General features: G+C 37.9%; 1 protein-coding gene across 3 annotated transcripts in view; it reads left to right on the forward strand.

Moving 5' to 3' along the window:
* Positions 1-18,426, forward strand: part of IL33 (interleukin 33) — a 73,257-nt gene that overhangs the window by 12,853 nt on the left and 41,978 nt on the right. The window contains exon 1 of one of the 3 annotated variants that reach the window (XM_066257225.1): positions 4,971-4,988. The exons of the other annotated variants lie outside the window; for them this stretch is intronic. The gene's annotated coding sequence lies outside the window, so the exon portion shown is untranslated. Of the gene's footprint in view, positions 1-4,970; positions 4,989-18,426 lie in introns of those variants that run through there. 3 annotated transcript variants of the gene reach the window in all.

Below are 18,426 nucleotides of genomic sequence, written 5' to 3' on the forward strand. Positions count from 1 at the left end.
TACTCATCCACTGATGGACACTTGGGCTGTTTCCAGATCTTTGCTATTGTGAACAATGCTGCCATAAACATGGGGGTGCATTTCTTCTTTTGAAACAGTGCTATGGTGTTCTTGGGGTATATTCCTAACAGTGGTATAGCTGGGTCAAAAGGCAGTTCGATTTTTAATTTTTTGAGGAATCTCCATACTGTTTTCCACAGTGGCTGCACCAGTCTGCATTCCCACCAGCAGTGCAGGAGGGTGCCCTTTTCTTCACATCCTCACCAGCACTTATTCTGTGTTGTTTTGTTGATGAGCGTCATTCTGGCTGGTGTGAGATGATATCTCATTATGGTTTTAATTTGCATTTCTCTAATGATTAGTGATGTTGAGCATCTTTTCATATGCCTATTGGCCATCTGCGTGTCCTCTTTGGAGAAGTGTCTATTCATTTCTTTTTCCCATTTTTTGATTGGATTGTTTGTCTTCCTGGTATTGAGTTTTACAAGTTCTTTATAAATTTTGGATATTAACACTTTATCAGATGTATTGTCAAATATGTTCTCCCATTGTGTAGTTTGTCTTTTTATTCTGCTCTTATTGTCTTTAGCTGCACAAAAGCTTTTTAGTTTGATATAGTCCCATTTGTTTATCCTGCTTTTATTTCATTTGACCTTGGAGATAAATCGGTAAGTATGTTGCTGCAAGAGATGTCAGAGAGCTTACTGCCTATGTTTTCTTCTAAGATGCTTATGGTTTCATGGCTTACGTTTAAGTCTTTTATCCATTTTGAGTTTATTTTTGTAAATGGTGTAAGTTGGTGGTCTAGTTTCATTTTTTTGCGGGTAGCTGTCCAATTTTCCCAACACTATTTGTTGAAGAGGCTGTCTTTACTCCATTGTATGCTCTTACCTCCTTTGTCAAATATCAGTTGTCCATAAAGGTGTGGGTTTATTTCTGGGTTCTCCATTCTGTTCCATTGATCTATATGCCTGTTCTTATGCCAGTACCAGGCTGTTTTGAGTACAATGCCCTTGTAGTATAACTTGATATCCGGAAGTGTGATACCTCTCACTTTATTCTTTCTTTTCAAGATTGCTGAGGCTATTCATCTTCTCTTTTGGTTCCATATAAATTTTTGGAATATGTGTTCTATATCTTTGAAGTAAGTCATTGGTATTTTAATTGGTATTGTATTGAATTTATAAATTGCTCTGGGTAATATAGACATTTTAATGATGTTTATTCTTTCTAACCATGAACACGGTATATGCTTCCACTTGTTTGTATCTTCCCTGATTTCTTTTATCAGTGTTTTATAATTTTCTGAGTACAAATCTTTAATCTCCCCGGTTAAATTTATTCCTAGGTACTTTCTTTTTTTGGTTGCAGTGGTGAAGGGGATTGCTTCCTTAATTTCTCTTTCTGACAGTTCATTGTTAGTGTATAAAATGCCTCTGGTTTCTGAGTATTAATTTTAAATCCTGCCACTTTGCTGAATTCATTTATCAGGTCCAGTAGTTTTTTGACTAAGACTTTAGGGTTTTCTATATACAATATCATATCATCTGCAAATAAAGATAGTTTTACTTTTTCTTTTCCAATTTGGATGCCTTTTATTTCTTTTTCTTGTCTGATTGCTGTGGCTAGGACTTCCAGAACGATGTTGAATAAGAGTTGTGAAAGGGGGCACCCCTGCCTTGTTCCTGATCTTAAGGGGATTGCTTTTAATTTTTGCCCATTGAGTGTGATGTTGGCTGTGGGTTTATCATAATGGCCTTTATCATGTTGAGGCATGTTCCCTGTATTCCCACTTTGCTAAGAGTTTTGATCATGAATGGGTGCTGGATTTTATTAAATGTTTTTTGCATCTATTGGAATTATCATGTGGTTTTTCTCCTTCCTCTTGTTTATGTGATGAATCGCATTGATTGATTTGCAAATATTGTACCAGCCTTGCCTCCCAAGAATAAATCCCACTTGATCATGGTGTATGATATTTTTTATATATATTGCTGGATCCGGTTTGCTAATATTTTGTTGAGGATTTTAGCATCTAAATTCATCAGGAACATTGGCCTATAATTTTCTTTCTTTGTGTTGTCTTTGCCTGGTTTTGGATTCAGAATTATGCTCGCCTCATAAAATGAGCTTGGAAGTCTTCCTTCCTCTTGAATTTTTTGAAATAGCTTGAGAAGGATAGGAGTTAGTTCTTCTTTGAATATTTGGTAGAATTCACTTGTGACACCATCTGGCCCAAGACTTTTCTTTTTAGGGAGTTTTTTGATAACTGTTTCGATCTTATTTGTTGTAATCGGTCTGTTTTGGTTTTCTGATTCTTCAAGATTAATTTTTGGAAGATTATATGTTTCAAGGAATTTGTCCATTTCATCTAGGTTGTCTAGTTTTTTGGCATACAGTTCTTCATAGTATTTTCTTACAATATTTTGTATTTCTGTTGTGTCAGTTGTTATTTCTCCACTCTCATTTCTAATTTTATTTATTTGAGTCCTCTCTTTTTTTCTTGGTGAGTCTGGTTAAAGGTTCATCAATCTTGTTTACCTTTCCAAAGAACCAGCTCCTGGTTTCATTGATCCTCTGTATTGTTTCTTTAGCCTCTATGTCATTTATTTCTGCTCTGATCTTTATTATTTCCTTCCTTCTACTACCTCTGAAGCCCAGGGTTTTGAACCAGTGATCTCAGAATTCAAGGTTGACACTTTATCCACTGCGCTACCACAAGTCAGGGGATTGTTTTTCTTTTGCATCCTAGTTCAAACATCAGATTGTTTAAGGTCTATCAGTGGATGCAATGGGTAGTACACTTTAAATAGTTAAGAACTCTGCACAGGCCTCACTCTCTGCAGCACAAAATTTTACATTTTGTTCATTCTGTTTTGAAAGAGTCCTGGATTTTCTACTAATCCTTGACTAGTAGCCAAATAACTCATTTTCTGCTAAAACAAGCAATGCATGACCTAGATATTTTTCTCTTTCCAATTATTAACTCATAATATCTACAACCAGAATGTACCTCTTTCCTATTCCCATTTATACACAGGGAAGAATTCTGAGGGGATCTTTCACTTAGGCGTTGAAATAGGATTAAAGTAAGGGAAGAAACTGAGAAACGGGAGCTACTACTCCTGGCCAGGGTCTGTAGCAAGTTAAAGAAACAGAGATTGCAACTAACTTCAGGGAATATACTTAAGTGGAATGTGGCAAGCAACAATGAGGAAAGAAAAAAAAAACATCAGGGAATTTTTATGCCCGTAAATCTGATAGCATAAGGTCTTTTTTGAAGATATGAGTGCAACTATATCAAAACCAACCTATTTTTCATTCAACAAGTTAAAATTTTGGCAAACACAGTGGAAAATGATGTTAGTCAGTATTCTCCTTCTGTATATCAGTTTGCAGCAGGGACATTTATAAACAGTCAGACCAGAAATAATGTCTTTGAGCAGCAGAAAGAAACCTTAATTCTGTCAACAACTAAAAGAATGGTTGGTTCAAGGACTTTAGAAAACTGTGGTACAACCTATACCTGCTTTTGAGTTTCCCTCTGGATTCTCTGTGCTCACATCTACATGCAAAGGGAATCTTTAAAGGAACACAGCCTTAAAGAGTAGGCAGCATTCATTGGTGGGGCTGGGTGGTAATGGGGAGTAAGGAGGTTGGGGTACTTCCTCTCTGTAGCAGACTCCTGGCACAGGCTCACATACTAGCTTTGTTGTTTTGGTGATCATGCTATATGGCTATATGCTGTGAAGGTTTTTGTTTTATTTTTGCTTTAAACTTGAAGAGCGCAGTATAGCATAACAGTAAAAAAACACAGATTTTAAAGTTCTGTAGGCTTCAAATCCATCATCAATTATTGACTAGTTGGGTGATTTTGGATCTTAACTTTTCTGAGCCTGAAGTTTTCTCTTTGATGCAATATGTAAAACAAACAAAACAACAACAAACCATTCTACCCTAGATGGGTGTTGTGATGATTATGAAGATAAAGCAAGTCAGAAACAGTCAATAAAGGCAATTATTATTAATCACTGAACATGTACTAAATGTAAGATATGTTTCTGACATTGTCCCATTTAATTCTTAAAACCACTTCTGTGAAATAAATATAAAATATGGTCTTCTCCACTTATAAAATTAAACAAGTGAAATGTAAAAAATTGCACTAACCCAAGATGATATAATCAGTGAAATTTAGACCAGAGATTAAAACCAAGATTCAAGTTCCACAAAGGAAAAAGAATGGTGAAGAAAAATGAATTCCAATTGACTTCATTTAGTGCATCCTCTAGTCCTCAATTCAAAGTTTCCATCATTCTCAAACATAAAAATATTAATGAGATGACATTAAAACCTAACACTTTCTTTAGGGCTACATTCATTGCCGTTGGAGGGAAAAGGTACTCTGCTAGTCACCATTCCTTGTGTATTGTCAGATCCAAGAGGAGTACACCCCCAAAATTGGCTGGATGCTTCACTTTTAACCAGCACACTAGACTACACCGAATGCCCCTTCACTGTGAACACCTTATACATTGGATGGTCAGCACAATTTCCCCTAGCAAGACTAGAGCATCTGAGACCTTTTGCAATTTTAAGAATGTTTTACTCATTACTTCTCTTGGATTTCCTAGCAAAGATTCAATATTTTCTCAATGAGTCTGACAGAACTTCATAGTTTTGCTGTGTTCACATCTAAACCACTCTAACTTCTTAGCCTGCTGGCTGTATCAATGGCAGTTGTTTAAGAAATGCTATTTAAACATTTCTATTTTCTTTATAAATAGGAGGTTATATGCCTTTTCCCACATACATAAAGATACCAACACCTGTAGAGAATTGTATAAGAATTTATTTGAGTCAAGCTGACAACAATGCTGGGAAGCAAGATCTCAAATCCTCCAAAGAATGAGTTTTGCAATTTCTTTTATACCTTTGGAATTAAGGAAGGAACATAAGGAAGATTACATGAAGGTACGAAAAAGCAGGTGAGGATTGAATTACAGCATAGTTAACAAGATTATTTGCTCTCCCATGAGAGAGGGTTATTAGTTCTGGCATTTCAAAGGTGTGTTAACCTAGATGCACAATAACAATGGACAGGGATGGCTTAAAACCTTTCATGAAAGAAGTTATAGGCCTGGGGTGAGACTACCATGACCTTCCCAGTTAGGAATTTATGATCAGATCAGCCTGTGAAGTCACTTTTGGTTAGATTTGTTAAAGCCCACCCTTTTTCCACACCCCTGTGATTTTCATTTGGCGCTTATTACACCCAAACATGAATTTTCCTCTAATCTGAATTTATTAGTTCCAAAGTATTTCTTCCTGAGATTTTACTTTTATCCATTGTCTTTTATACATATGTATTAGTTGTCCACATTCTTTAGCAACCCTGTTTAAACAATATTTTATCAGTAGTCAGCATGATTGCTTCATATCAGTAAATTAATAATTACCATTTTAAGTTTCCTTGAGTAATATTTTTCTAATCTTTTTTTTTTTTTTAAGTTTTAGCCACAGACATAGGTGCCAACATTCATTCTAATATAATTTGGTGGTTATCTTTGGCTCCCTTTTCTGAAAAAAATTTACTATGACTTGTATAAGGTCCATATTACCTGAGTCTATATGTAGCATTATTTTTTCAAGGAGTGTGCATATTTTTCTCCACTGACTTATTCAAGAGCTGTATAGTTGTGAAACTATAATTATAATTGTCACTATGTGGCAGTTGTTTAATAGATTAAAGTGGATGGCATTAACTCAAAACTGTTTTACTAAGAAATTTTGGAGTGTTCCATACTTAGAACATGATATGTAACGCTTACATCTTGCTGTCCAATTATTATTACCATTTATTATGTCAGGTGGAAGAATTTCTCCTCAGTACTGTGAGGTCCATGAGATCAGACTCAACATTTAGAAGCATTAAAGTCATTTGTATAGCGATGTGCCAGTGTGTGTGTGTGTGTGTGTGTGTGTGTGTGTGTGGCAGGGAGATAGTGTTTATAAATCCTTGTATCTCTTAATTCATTAAATTAGAAGTCTATAAAAATTAAAAGTCCATTTTTTAGGAGCATCCATTTTCTTGTTGTTGTTATTTGTGGCAAATGCCTCTAAAAGAGCAGCATCTGGGTTTAGACACATTGGCTCTCTATAATATGAGAGAGAACCATGCAGTGCTCAGTATAACCTCTAAAGTTGTGGTTCATTATTAGTTCCAGATAACTTTTTTGTTGTGTGTGTGTGTGTGTGTGTGTGTGTGTGTGTGTGACAGAGAGAGAGAGAGAGAGAGACAGACAGACAGACAGAAGGATGAGAAGCATCAAATCTTTGTTGCAGCTCCTTAGCTGTTTATTGATTGCTTTCTCATATGTGCCTTGACCTGGGGGCTACAGCAGAGCAGTGACCCCTTGCTCAAGCCAGTGACCTTGGACTCAAGCCAGAGACCTTGGGCTTCAAGCCAGTGACCTTTGGGCTCAAGCCAGTGACCATGGGGTCATGTCTACAACCCCATGCTCAAGCCAGTGACCCCATGCTCAAACTGGTGAGCCTGCACTCAAGCCAGCAACCTTGGGGTTTTGAACCTGGGTCCTCTACATTCCAGTCTGATGTTCTATCCACTGTGCCACCACCTGGTTAGGCTCAAATAACTTTTATAACTACAGTGTGTCTGTAAAGTCATGGTGCACTTTTGACCGGTCACAGGAAAGCAACAGAAGACTATAGAAATATGAAATCTGCACCAAATAAAAGGAAAACTCTCCCAGTTTCATACCTATTCGGTGCAGTTCGATGTGGGTTCATGCACAGATTTTTTAGAGCTCCTTAGGTAGCTATCCCGTATAGCCTCTACAGACTCATCACTGACTGATGGCCTACCAGAACAGGGTTTCTCCACCAAACTGCCAGTTTCCTTCAACTGCTTATCCCACCGAGTAATGTTATTCCTATGTGGTGGCGCTTCATTATAAACACGCCAATATTCACGTTGCACTTTGGTCATGGATTCAAATTTAGCGAGCCACCGAACACACTGAACTTTCCTCTGTACCATCCACATCTCGACTGGCATGACCGTGGGCTGCTCTGCTGTATACACGGTGTTACGTCGTCATCTGCACATGCGCACATGCTGCTACATCATCCTACAGAAACTGGGAGGGTTTTCCTTTTATTTGGTGCAGATTTCACATTTCTATTTTCTTTTGTTGCTTTCCTGTAACCGGTCAAAAGTGCACCATGACTTTATGGACACACTGTATTATATGCAAGGCATCTCTTGGCAAAGGAAGAGACACCACTTACATTCTTTTGCTTTGCATTGTTGGGTATGCTCAGAAAGAGGTCATATGTGTTCAGAGAAGGAAAAATGATTAAATCTTATCTTGGAGAAAAATAAGACATTGAAGACTGTGTTTAGCACAGTTTTTTAATTTTAGTAGTTTTTACCTCAAACCCAGCTATCAGGTTACCAAGACTGAGCCTTCTTAAAATCCCATGTATAAATGATGAAATCAGCAACTAGTGGAACAAACCACTGGAGCAGCCCATGAAATAGGCAAGGTGAGAGACAAAGGCTTGGCATACCATGGTGGACAAGTTTTCAGACCTCTGAGCTATATTTTCTCTTCACTCACAGGGAATCTTCAGTGTAGACTTTTATGGGAATGAAATATCCAGGGTGTGGATTGTGGCTTAGTTTCATAGGTTAATGGTCAGGAACTCTTATATCTGTGAATAGAAAATTTCCATTCTTTTAATTTTTAAATATCTTCTAAAAATTAAATATATATTTTTAAATTAAATATTATCTAATGCACGATGCAGTGTATTCACTGGTGGTGATCATATTTTTGGCCGTGAAAAAAAAATCTTATGGTCTATCCAGGGGTAATATTCAAAATGTGTAATAGCTGGTATGGCATGAGCATAGATAAATGAGAAACAAACCAGCCACATGAGGCATGTGTCAACTTCCTATCTGACCATTTTCCAGTCAGCTCAATTCATTCTTTTTTCTTAATTAAAAAAATTTTTAATTACAGTTGGTGTACAATATTATGTTAGTTTCAGGTGTACAACCCAGTAATTAGACATGATATACCTTAAAAAGTGATGACCCTGATAAATTGAGTACCCATTTGACACCATACATAGTTATAACAATATTATTGACTATATTCCTATGCTGTACTTTACATAGCATGATTATTAACCTATGATTATTCTGTAACTACCAATTTGTACTTTTTAATTCCTTCACCATTTTCATCTATCTCCTCAATTCCTCTTCTATCTGGCAATAGTCAAAATGTTACCTATATCTTTAAGTCTTTTTCTGTTCTGTTTGTCCTTCCATTCAGCTACTTTATGTTTTTTTTTTAAATTTTTTCTTTATTTATTCACTTTAGAAAGGAGGGAGGGAGAGAGAGAGAAAGGCAGAGACAGACAGAGAGAGAGAGAGAAAGAGAGAGAAAGGCAGGGAGGAGCAGGAAGCATCAACTCCCATATGTGCCTTGACCAGGCAAGCCAGAGGTTTTGAACCAGCGACCTCAGCATTCCAGGTCAACACTTTATGCTCTGCACCACCACAGTTCAGGTTATCTTATGTCGTTTGATTGGAGCATTTAATCTATTTTAAGTTAAAGTAAATATTGATGGATATATATTTATTATCACTTTATTCATATTTTTTTTATCTTTTTTTCTTCTTAAGGACGACTCTAATATTTCTTGTAATACTAGTTTGGTAGTACATAATGAACTCCTTTAGCTTTTTCTTGTCTAGAAAGCCATTTATCTGTTCTTTGATTATAAATGATAGCTTTGCTGGGTAGAGTAATCTTGGTTGTAGGTGCTTGCTTTTCATCACTTTGAATATTTCTCTCCTATCCTTTTTGGCCTGCAAAGTTTCTGTTGAGAAATCAGCTGACAGTCTTATTGGAGCTCCTTGGTAGGTAACCAACTGCTATTCTCTTGCTGCTTTTAAGATTCTCTCTTTATCATTAAACTTTTGCATTTTCATTATGATGTGTCTTGGTGTGGGCCTCTTTGATGTTATCTTGTTTCGGACCCTCTGTGCTTCTTAGGTTTGTATGTCTATTTCCTTTGCCAGATTAGAGAAGTTTTCTATGATTATGTCTTCAAATAGATTTTCAATTCCTTATTTTCTCTCTTCTCCTTCTGGTACCCCTATGATACAATGTTGGTATATTTGATGTTGTCCCAAAGGCCCCTTACACTACCCTCATTATTTGGATTCTTTCTTTTTTTCTTTTATGATTTAGTGTTTTCTGCTACCTTACCATCTAAATCCCTGATTTAGTCCTCTACTTCATCTAAACTACTGTATTTTTCATTTCAGTTATTCTTCATTTCTGACTGATTCATTTTTATGTTTTCTATCTCCATTTTTATGTTTCCTCTTTGTTGAAGTTCTCACTGAGTGCATCTACTCTTTCCATAAGTTCATTAAGCATACTGATAACTAGCATTTTGAATTTTGCATCTGGTAAGTTGTTTATTTCTATCTTATTTAGTTTTTTTGGAGGGGGGAGTTTTGTGCTGTTCTTTCATTTGGGACATGTTTCTTTGTCTCTTCATTTGGGCTGCCTCCTTGTGTTTGCTTCTCTGTATTAGGTAGAGCTGCTATATCTCTCAGTCTTGGTAGAGTGGCCTTATGTAGTAGGTATCCCATAGCGCACAGTGGTGCAGCTTCCCCAGTCACCTGAAGTGGGCACTCCAGGTGCAATTCCCTTCTCCCACCCCCTGTATGTGAGCTGTGTGCACCCCCCTGTTGTAGATGATTGAGCCTTGATTGCTGTTGGCAAATCAATGGGAGGGAATGAATCCCACTCTCCAAGCTGTTCAGCCGTGAGGACTGCCTATGACTACAGCAGAGGAGCTGCTATTTAAGGACCAACTCCATGGAGCAGGACTCACTTCAGCATGGCTCTGAGTATGTGACTCTTAGAGGTGGTTTGGGGGTGCGCCAGTGTGTTCTGAAGCAGTCTACCTGGTATTCTGGCTCTGGGTCCTCCAAGGAAGTGGAAGACAATATCAGACATCACCTATGCCCTCTCCAGGGACACCTAACATGAGCTACAAAGTGATCTGCAGATGAATGCTACCTGTGCTTGACTTTAAGGGTCCTGGAAGAGGCCAAGCTGAAAACCAGGGCTGGTTGCTGCCACTAGTTCCAGGTCTGGTACCACTTAGTAAGAGGTACAGGGCATGCTGAAGCCAGATAGTACTTGTTTGGGGTTGTAAACCTTTGAGAGATCTTTAGGAATGTGAAGCATGAGCCAAGACATGCCATTTGTATGAAAAAGCCACTGGAAGCAAATTGGGTGATCCCATTTTGGTGATAGTGGTGGTGGGGATCTCAGGGAATCACTAGGGTAGGTGAACAGTACTAGCTATGTTGATGGAGACTCAGATATGGCACTCAACGGCAGGAATAGGGTCCAGAAAAGGAACAATGGCTTCTGTTAGCACTTCTGTCTGGAATAAAGCTACTCCTCCAGTACTCATCCCAAAGCCAGATAATTCAGTTCTTCCCTGTATGTCCCTGGCACCTGTTGAGCTGCTGCCCCACCACTAACGCTCAGAGCAAGTGAGTCCAAGTAAATCTGCACATTGGTCCTTCAAGAGAAATGCCTGGGACTCCAGAAGCCCTCTGTCTCACTCAGCCACAATCTCTGCTAGTTTTCACAGCCAGAAGTTATAGAGATTTCTCCTCTTGGCACTGAAATCTTAGGCAGAGGTCTTTCCTCAGGGGTGATCTTTGCAGCTGAGTTATCCTTCCCATTGCATGTCTTTGCCCCTCCTACCAGTCTTGGTGTAGTTTCTTCTGTATATCTTTTTTTTTTTTTTTTAATCTTAGTTTTTTGGTTTTTTTATTTATTCATTTTAGAGAGGAGAGGGAGAGACAGAGAGAGAGAGAGGAGAAACAGAGAGAGAGAAGGGGGAGGAGCTGGAAGCATCAACTCCCATATGTGCCTTGACCAGGCAAGCCCAGGGTTTCGAACCGGCGACCTCAGCATTTCCAGGTCGACGCTTTATCCACTGCGCCACCACAGGTCAGGCTCTTCTGTATATCTTTAGAGAACTTCTGTTCAACTTGCTTTCAGGTGGTTCTGAATGTTGGTTGTTTAATTGTAATTTTGATGTGGTCATGGGACGGTATGAGTTCCACATTTACCTAATCTGCCATCTTGAACAAGAATTTCAATTCATTCTTAAACACAGATGTTGGCACTCCTTTAATTGTTTTAAGCATGAAATAGAGTGCTATTTAATTCCGTCAATGAGTTTCCTTAACCACCACACTTAAGAATGTGGAATCCGCCTGACCAGGCGGTGGCGCAGTGGAAAGAGTGGACTGGATGCAGAGGACCCAGGTTCGAGACCCCAGGTTTGAGACCCGGAGGTCCCCAGCTTGAGTGCGGGCTCATCTGGTTTGAGCAAAAGCTCACTAGCTTGGACCGAAGGTCACTGGCTCCAACAAGGGGCTACTCAGTCTGCTGAAGGCCCGTGGTCAAGGCACATATGAGAAAGCAATCAATGAACAACTAAGGTGTTGCAACGCACAATGAAAAACTAATGATTGATGCTTCTCATCTCTCTCCATTCCTGTCTGTCTGTCCTTGTCTATCCCTCTCTCTGACTCTGTAAAAAAGAAAAAGAAAAAAAAAAGAATGTGGAATCCATATATTTTAGAATCAACTGACAGTCTCTCTTTTCTTTAACTTGAATAAATTCACTAAAGCCTGACCAGGCAGTGGCGCAGTTGATAGAGCGTCGGACTGGGATGCGGAAGACCCAGGTTCGAGATCCTGAGGTCGCCAGTTTGAATGCGGGCTCACCTGGTTTAACCAAAAGCTCACCAGTTTGAGCCCAAGGTCGCTGGCTCCAGCAAGGGGTTACTCAGTCTGCTGAAGGCCCACGGTCAAGGCACATATGAGAAAGCAATCAATGAACAACTAAGGTGTTGCAACGTGCAACAAAAAACTAATGATTGATGCTTCTCATCTCTCTCCATTCCTGTCTGTCTGTCCCTGTCTATCCCTCTCTCTCTGACTTTTTTTTGTCTCTGTAAAAAAAAATAATAATTAAAATAAATTTCACTAACATGTAAATATATCATACACAAAAAAAATTGCACAAATCATGACTGTACAACTTAATGAATTGTCACAAAGTGAACAAACCTATGTAACTATGTAAAGAATTCCTCTTCAGGCTACTCTCTACATCAACAGTAGCCATTATTATTCTTTTTAATATCATATATTTAATTTGCCTTTGTGGTTTCTGAACTATAAATGAATTCATACATCATATACTTTTTGTGTCTAGCCTCTTTTACTCAATATTATGTTTGTGCGATGCATTTGTTTTGTTCCACAGAAATGTAGTTTGTTTATTGTCATTACTAGTTAGAATTCCTAAGTTATGGTGCTACAATTTATTATAATGTCATGGACTTTTGCTTTGTTTCCAGCTCAGAGCTGCATGGCGAAGATGTCTGTAACATTCCCTTACATTTTTATGCTTTTTGGAGACATTTTTATGCCTTTCTATTGGATATATACCTTCAAGCAGAATTGTTGGGCAAAGGTGTACATATGTTCAGATTTAGTGAATACTACCAAATTATTTTCCAAAGTGGTTGTAGCAAAGTACACTCTCATCAGCCATATACAAAGTCCATTTTCCTGAATCCTTGCAAATATAAGGGCTACCGGAAAGTTCTGTCCGTTTCTATCACAACAAGTTTCAACACGTAAGCACATGTTTATTTGGCGCATGTGTACCTCTCTATTTTTATCACTTAATGTATACATACTGACGTAGCAAATTAACTAAAACAAAGTTGATTTGCATTAGTCTTATGTGTGAAGTGATAGTGTACCCATGGCTACTGATAAAGTTCATTTACGCCACTGTAATTTTTACAAATTTCAACAAGGAAGAAATGCTACAGAAGCATGTCTGTCACATCCACCATATTCCTTGGACTTAGCACCCTTTGACTTCAACTATCACTTGTTTTTGTCCTTACAAAATTTTTTGAAGGGCAAAAATTCAAAAATGAAGAGGATATCAAACAAGCACTGGTTCAATTTTTTGCATCAAAAGATAAAACATTTTTCAAAAATGAGATATACAAATTGCCCTCATGCTGGCAACAAATCATTAATAATAATGGCAGTTATATTATTTAATAAAATTTATTGACGGTAAGAAAAATTTGTATTTTTATTCCAAAAATGGACAGAACTTTCCAGAGACCTTATACCTAGTGTTTTCTGTCTTCCTAAAATTTTAGTCATTCTGATAGTGGGCATGTGGTTTTCTTTAACTTTAATGCATACATTTTCTTTATCTTTCCTAGAAATATGTTACATCAGTCTGAGGAAACTAGTATTTTTTTCCTCAGACATTAGTTATCTAGCAAACACACTTTAGAAAAAGAAATATTTCTTAGGATATAATTTTGGAGCACTCCTCTACTGTGTCCAGGTTGCAAGGCAACATTAATTAGAGAAAAAAACCAGCTATCATATTGTATTGAGCTTCAAAAAAACAGAAATCACTTTTTAAAAAATGTTATTCTAGGGAGGGCCTGATCGGTGGTTGCACAGTGGATAGAGCAAGTTTGAAATCCTGAGATTGACAGCTTGAGCATGGGCTCATCAACATGATACCAAGGTCACTGGCTTGAAATCCAAGGTTGCTGGCTTGAGCAAGGAGTTACTAGCTCAGCTTGAGCACTCCGCCCCAGTCAAAGCATGTATGAGAAGCAATCAATGAATAAGGTCCCACAACTTTGAGATGATGTTTCTCATCTCTTTTCCCTCCTGTCTATCTGTCCTTGTCTTCCCCCACCCACCCCTTTCAAAAAAAATGTTATACTAGAGAGTGTTAAGCTTAATCCAGAGGGACCGGAAACATTGAAGACACAAACAAAGTCCGTCGATTACACATCAAAGCTTTATTGTCTAGCTTGACCAAGCGGTGGCAACTCCGACAGAAGTCTGAGGGAGAGCGCGCCGGCCTTTTGTTCTACCTAGTTTTTATAGTTTTGTAAGTGGGAAGTAGAGAAGCAAAAATTGTAATTAGGAGCCCCTTACCATTATTGGTTATAGTCATATGTCCTTTAACATGATAGGACCATGTACAATTTGCAAGCCATACATCATTTTGGAGAAAACAAAATTTGCAAGTCAACACAATGGTAGAAAGATATCTTTTTACATATTTAAAGGCATTCCTGATATTATTTAGTGTTTATCTGCCATCTCTCTGTCCAGAGTCACACATGTTAACCACACGCATTTACATAGGAGAGGTAGTTTCTGTGGGGACAAATGCCCGCAAATGGCTCATTGCTATAAGAAAAGGTTTATTTTGGCTTTTCTCTTCCTGCACCTGGCTAGCCATTCACCCCTTTCCCCACAGGCGTGGTGGAATGTCTGGGAATCCATGTTTTCCTCTCCTTTGCATTTACAATACAATGCCAAGGGCCATCCTGGTCATGCCAATCACACAGTACAGAGACTATTTCTCACAATTTCTCTGTACACCTTAACCCAAATTAATAAAATGTTATTTAAGCCTCCCAAAATATTAATATTAATTCTGTAGCTTTTGGTACCTTACAACATCTGCGGGTGAGGTGGCACAGAGAACATTTGAGATCTAGCTTCTCAACATTTTCTGAGTTTGGCTTAAATAAATACTTTCAAAAAAAATTTTAATGTTATACTACTGTGGAAAATAAAAGGATTATTCTCTTAACTCCATGTTCACAAATTGAGGTTTTGTACACCTTGAATATAACATACATTAAGAAAATTTAATCAAGTTATTGTTAAATCATTATGAGCTAATAATAATCCACCCTCATTATTGTCTTAATTTAAACATTGTTCAAATAACATATAATTTAACAGAGTATCTGTTTTATGTGATGTATTACAGGCATTTAACAAACTTGACCATGTAGAAGTTTTACATGTGACATCAAATACTAAATGTTGATTGGTTAACTGGTTTGGGTTTTTTTTAGCACAAAGATAATTCTTATCCTCTGGTTGGGTGTCAGAAGCCTTAAAATACAATGTTCAGGCAAAGCAAAGTGTATTTTTGAAACTTATTTTTAGTCTTCATAGTATAATTAGTAAGCAGTTTATAAACTCTCATTCTTAAGGAGAAAATTTTTTTTCAATGTTTTTATTTTTAAAGCTGGTACATTTGCCCTGGCCGGTTGGCTCAATGGTAGAGCGTCGGCCTGGTGTGCAAGGGGTCCCGGGTTCAATTCCCAGCCAGGGCACACAGGAGAAGCGCCCATCTGCTTCTCCACCCCTCCCCCTCTCCTTCCTCTCTGTCTCTCTCTTCCCCTCCCGCAGCCAAGGCTCCATTGGAGCAAAGATGGCCCGGGCGCTGGGGATGGCTCCTTGGCCTCTGCCCCAGGCGCTAGAGTGGTTCTGGTAACAACGGAGCGACACCCCGGAGGGGCAGAGCATCGCCCCCTGGTGGGCGTGCCGGGTGGATCCCGGTCGGGCGCATGCATGAGTCTGTCTGACTGTCTCTCCCCGTTTCCAGCTTCGGAAAAATACAAAAAAAAAAAAAAAAAGGAAAAAAAAAAGAAAAAAAATAAAGCTGGTACATTTATCTTCCACCATTGCAAAACTTTGCTACCGCAATTGGTACTTTGTGCTCCCTTTCCTTGATCCTAGATTTTAGAGACTAGAGTCCTTCTTTCCCCATTTCCATAAACATCTGGCTCATTTTTTTTAAAAGTCCTCTTGTTATTCCTTAGTTTTCCAAAGCTGCCTTCAAATGAAGCCTACTAGTTTGCAGGAGCATTTCAGAAGTATCTAGTAGCACCATATGCGCTGGGTATGGAAATTAGGTATATATACCTTCACTGGCTTTAAACAGGTATGTGTGAAATCTGGATTCCTATCCATGTTTTATGTGGTTGAAAAATATACCCAGTCAGCCTTCTTCTTTGCAAATGAGCCTATGTAAAGTTATATATATCACTCTACCTTGAAGACAATCTTCAAAATCCAAAGATCTGTTCATCTAATAATCTCCTGTTTCTCTTAAAAAACAAACAGCAAATCACCTAATAGAATTTAGGTTAGGTAATGCTCAAAGAACTGTGTATTTGTTAGGATTTGGAATTAGGAAAATATTAAACCACTTTAGGCTTTGGAATGTGGGCACTATTCCCGGAGTCAAAGCTACCATTAATGGCCAAGTTCTGATCCTCAGTTAAGCAATCTGTTTTCATTGCACTGTTGCCAATCTAGGTGCCCTCACACTTGGTGTATATTTGCAGAAAATTAGAAAAGGTCCACAAATAATTCTTATACACACACACAGATGCAATTACTACCTTTCTGTGAATAAACAGAAATGATACATTTTGATATATCAGCATTGCCTACCCATTGCAAGTTGTCTTCTTTTGTGGATTGAGCTATAAATATTTTAGAAAGCAAAATAAGGCATGCCTAAAGCAGTGAACTGAATTAAAACATTAGAATTCCAGTTTTAAGAGCTGATTTATGACCTGTGACTCAGATATATGCAAAAACTGTGGCTTGGCATCTGCTTTTTTCTTGTCAATTTCTCAGCAAAGCCTTTGTCTGGGCTGAAATTTTTGCTCCTGCTCTTTGTTCCCCTGCCAACTTCTACTGTGGCAGAAGGCTGTGCCAGAACTATTTGCTGTGACTCTGTAAAACATAATCACACCTTTCTCTACCCTGATGTTGTCTTACAAGCTAGGGAAAAAAAAAAAAATCTAGGCTATAACTCCTCAGCCCATCCAAAAATGTGGGCAGTTTCATTGTTTCCTAGAGCTATGACATTGCATTGTGTGAGAATGTATTCAAACAGTTATTAAATTCTATACAGGAGACTTAAGGACAATACCAAAAAGTTCCCTGATAAACTGAAACTATTCCTTGTACTTTCTTCACATTTTCTTTCTCTTTGTTGTTGTTTAATATTTTAAAGAAACAGCAACAAGATACAGAGGAAAAAATAGTCACAGCTACCACTCTCTGAGTAGGGAGACATGAGTTCTGTTTCTGGCTCCACCCTGAACCCATTCATTAACTGTGTGAATTTGAGTAAGACCTTCTCTGAGTGTCACTTCCTTCTTCTGTAAACCAAGGAGTTTTAAGCCAACTCTGCAGTTTGTTTGCTTGTTTTTTAGCTCTGCAGTTTTTAATGGTTCTCAGTGTACTACGGAGGTGCTTTACTGGTTTTGCAAATATCTGATATTAATTTCACAAGTTCTGGGGTTCCCATAAGACTTAAACATCCATCTATATGCCCAACCAAAATTTCCTTTTTGCTTATCCAGATAGTTTCATTGTTCTCAGTGACTGACATTATTTAAAATATCCTGCAATTTCATAATTAATATACTAAGATATGGATTTCTTTCTTTTTTTAACCTACTTGGAATTCACTGGGGTTCTTGGATCAGAGAATTGGGGTCGTTCAATAATCCTAGAAAGTTCTCAGTCTTTATATCTTTAAATATCATTTCTTCTATATTTTAGCATGTCCTAAAATTCCAAATAGGTACATATTAGACTATCTTATTCTACCCTCCAAGTCTCTTATTCCATTCCCTCTTACCTATTTTCCATCTGTCTGTGTCTCTGGATTGTATTCCAATGATGCCTTCAGATATATTTCCTAGCTCACTGATTCTTTATCTGTTTCTACTTTTCTGTTTAATCAATCCATGCAGGTTTAATTTTAATAATATATTTTTCATTTCTACATAGTCTGTTTGAATCTTTTTCAGATCTATTTGTTCTTTGTTCATAGTTTCAATTGTTTTAAACTCAAATCAAACATATTAAAGTCAGTTGATTTGTATGTCATTTCTGATTGTTCTATTACACGAAGCCTTTGCAGATTGATTTATGCTGTTTCTTCTGTGGGCTCTCACCATGGTGCTAGTATTCTCGTTTGCTTTATAAACCTTGATTGAAAATTATTTATTTGGCCTGGAAGTTTTTCTCCATAAATACTTTCTGGCTTGGGCTACAGCTGAGTTCCTCAAGATAAGATTTGTGGTTTGCCCTTCCTATTTGTCTTGGCACACTACCAACCTAAAACCATTTTATATTAAATTCTCTATTTCAGGCTTTGGGAGCACATAGGTAGAGTGGTTTAAGACTGTAACCCCACAGGAGTGCTGACTTTTCACGTGGAGATAAATTCTCAGAGGAATAGTTTTCTTTTCCATCTAGTGCCAGAGCTGAGACAAATAAGCTCCCTTGTTTGTCCCCCTCTGCAGGTGGTTTTATTTATCTCAATCACCCTAGCACTGTGAGTTTACCCCTTTGGGCATGCAGGTTTATGCAGCAGTTTCTTATC

This window comes from Saccopteryx bilineata, chromosome 2, assembly GCF_036850765.1.
Source record: "Saccopteryx bilineata isolate mSacBil1 chromosome 2, mSacBil1_pri_phased_curated, whole genome shotgun sequence".
Taxonomy (NCBI): domain Eukaryota; kingdom Metazoa; phylum Chordata; class Mammalia; order Chiroptera; family Emballonuridae; genus Saccopteryx; species Saccopteryx bilineata.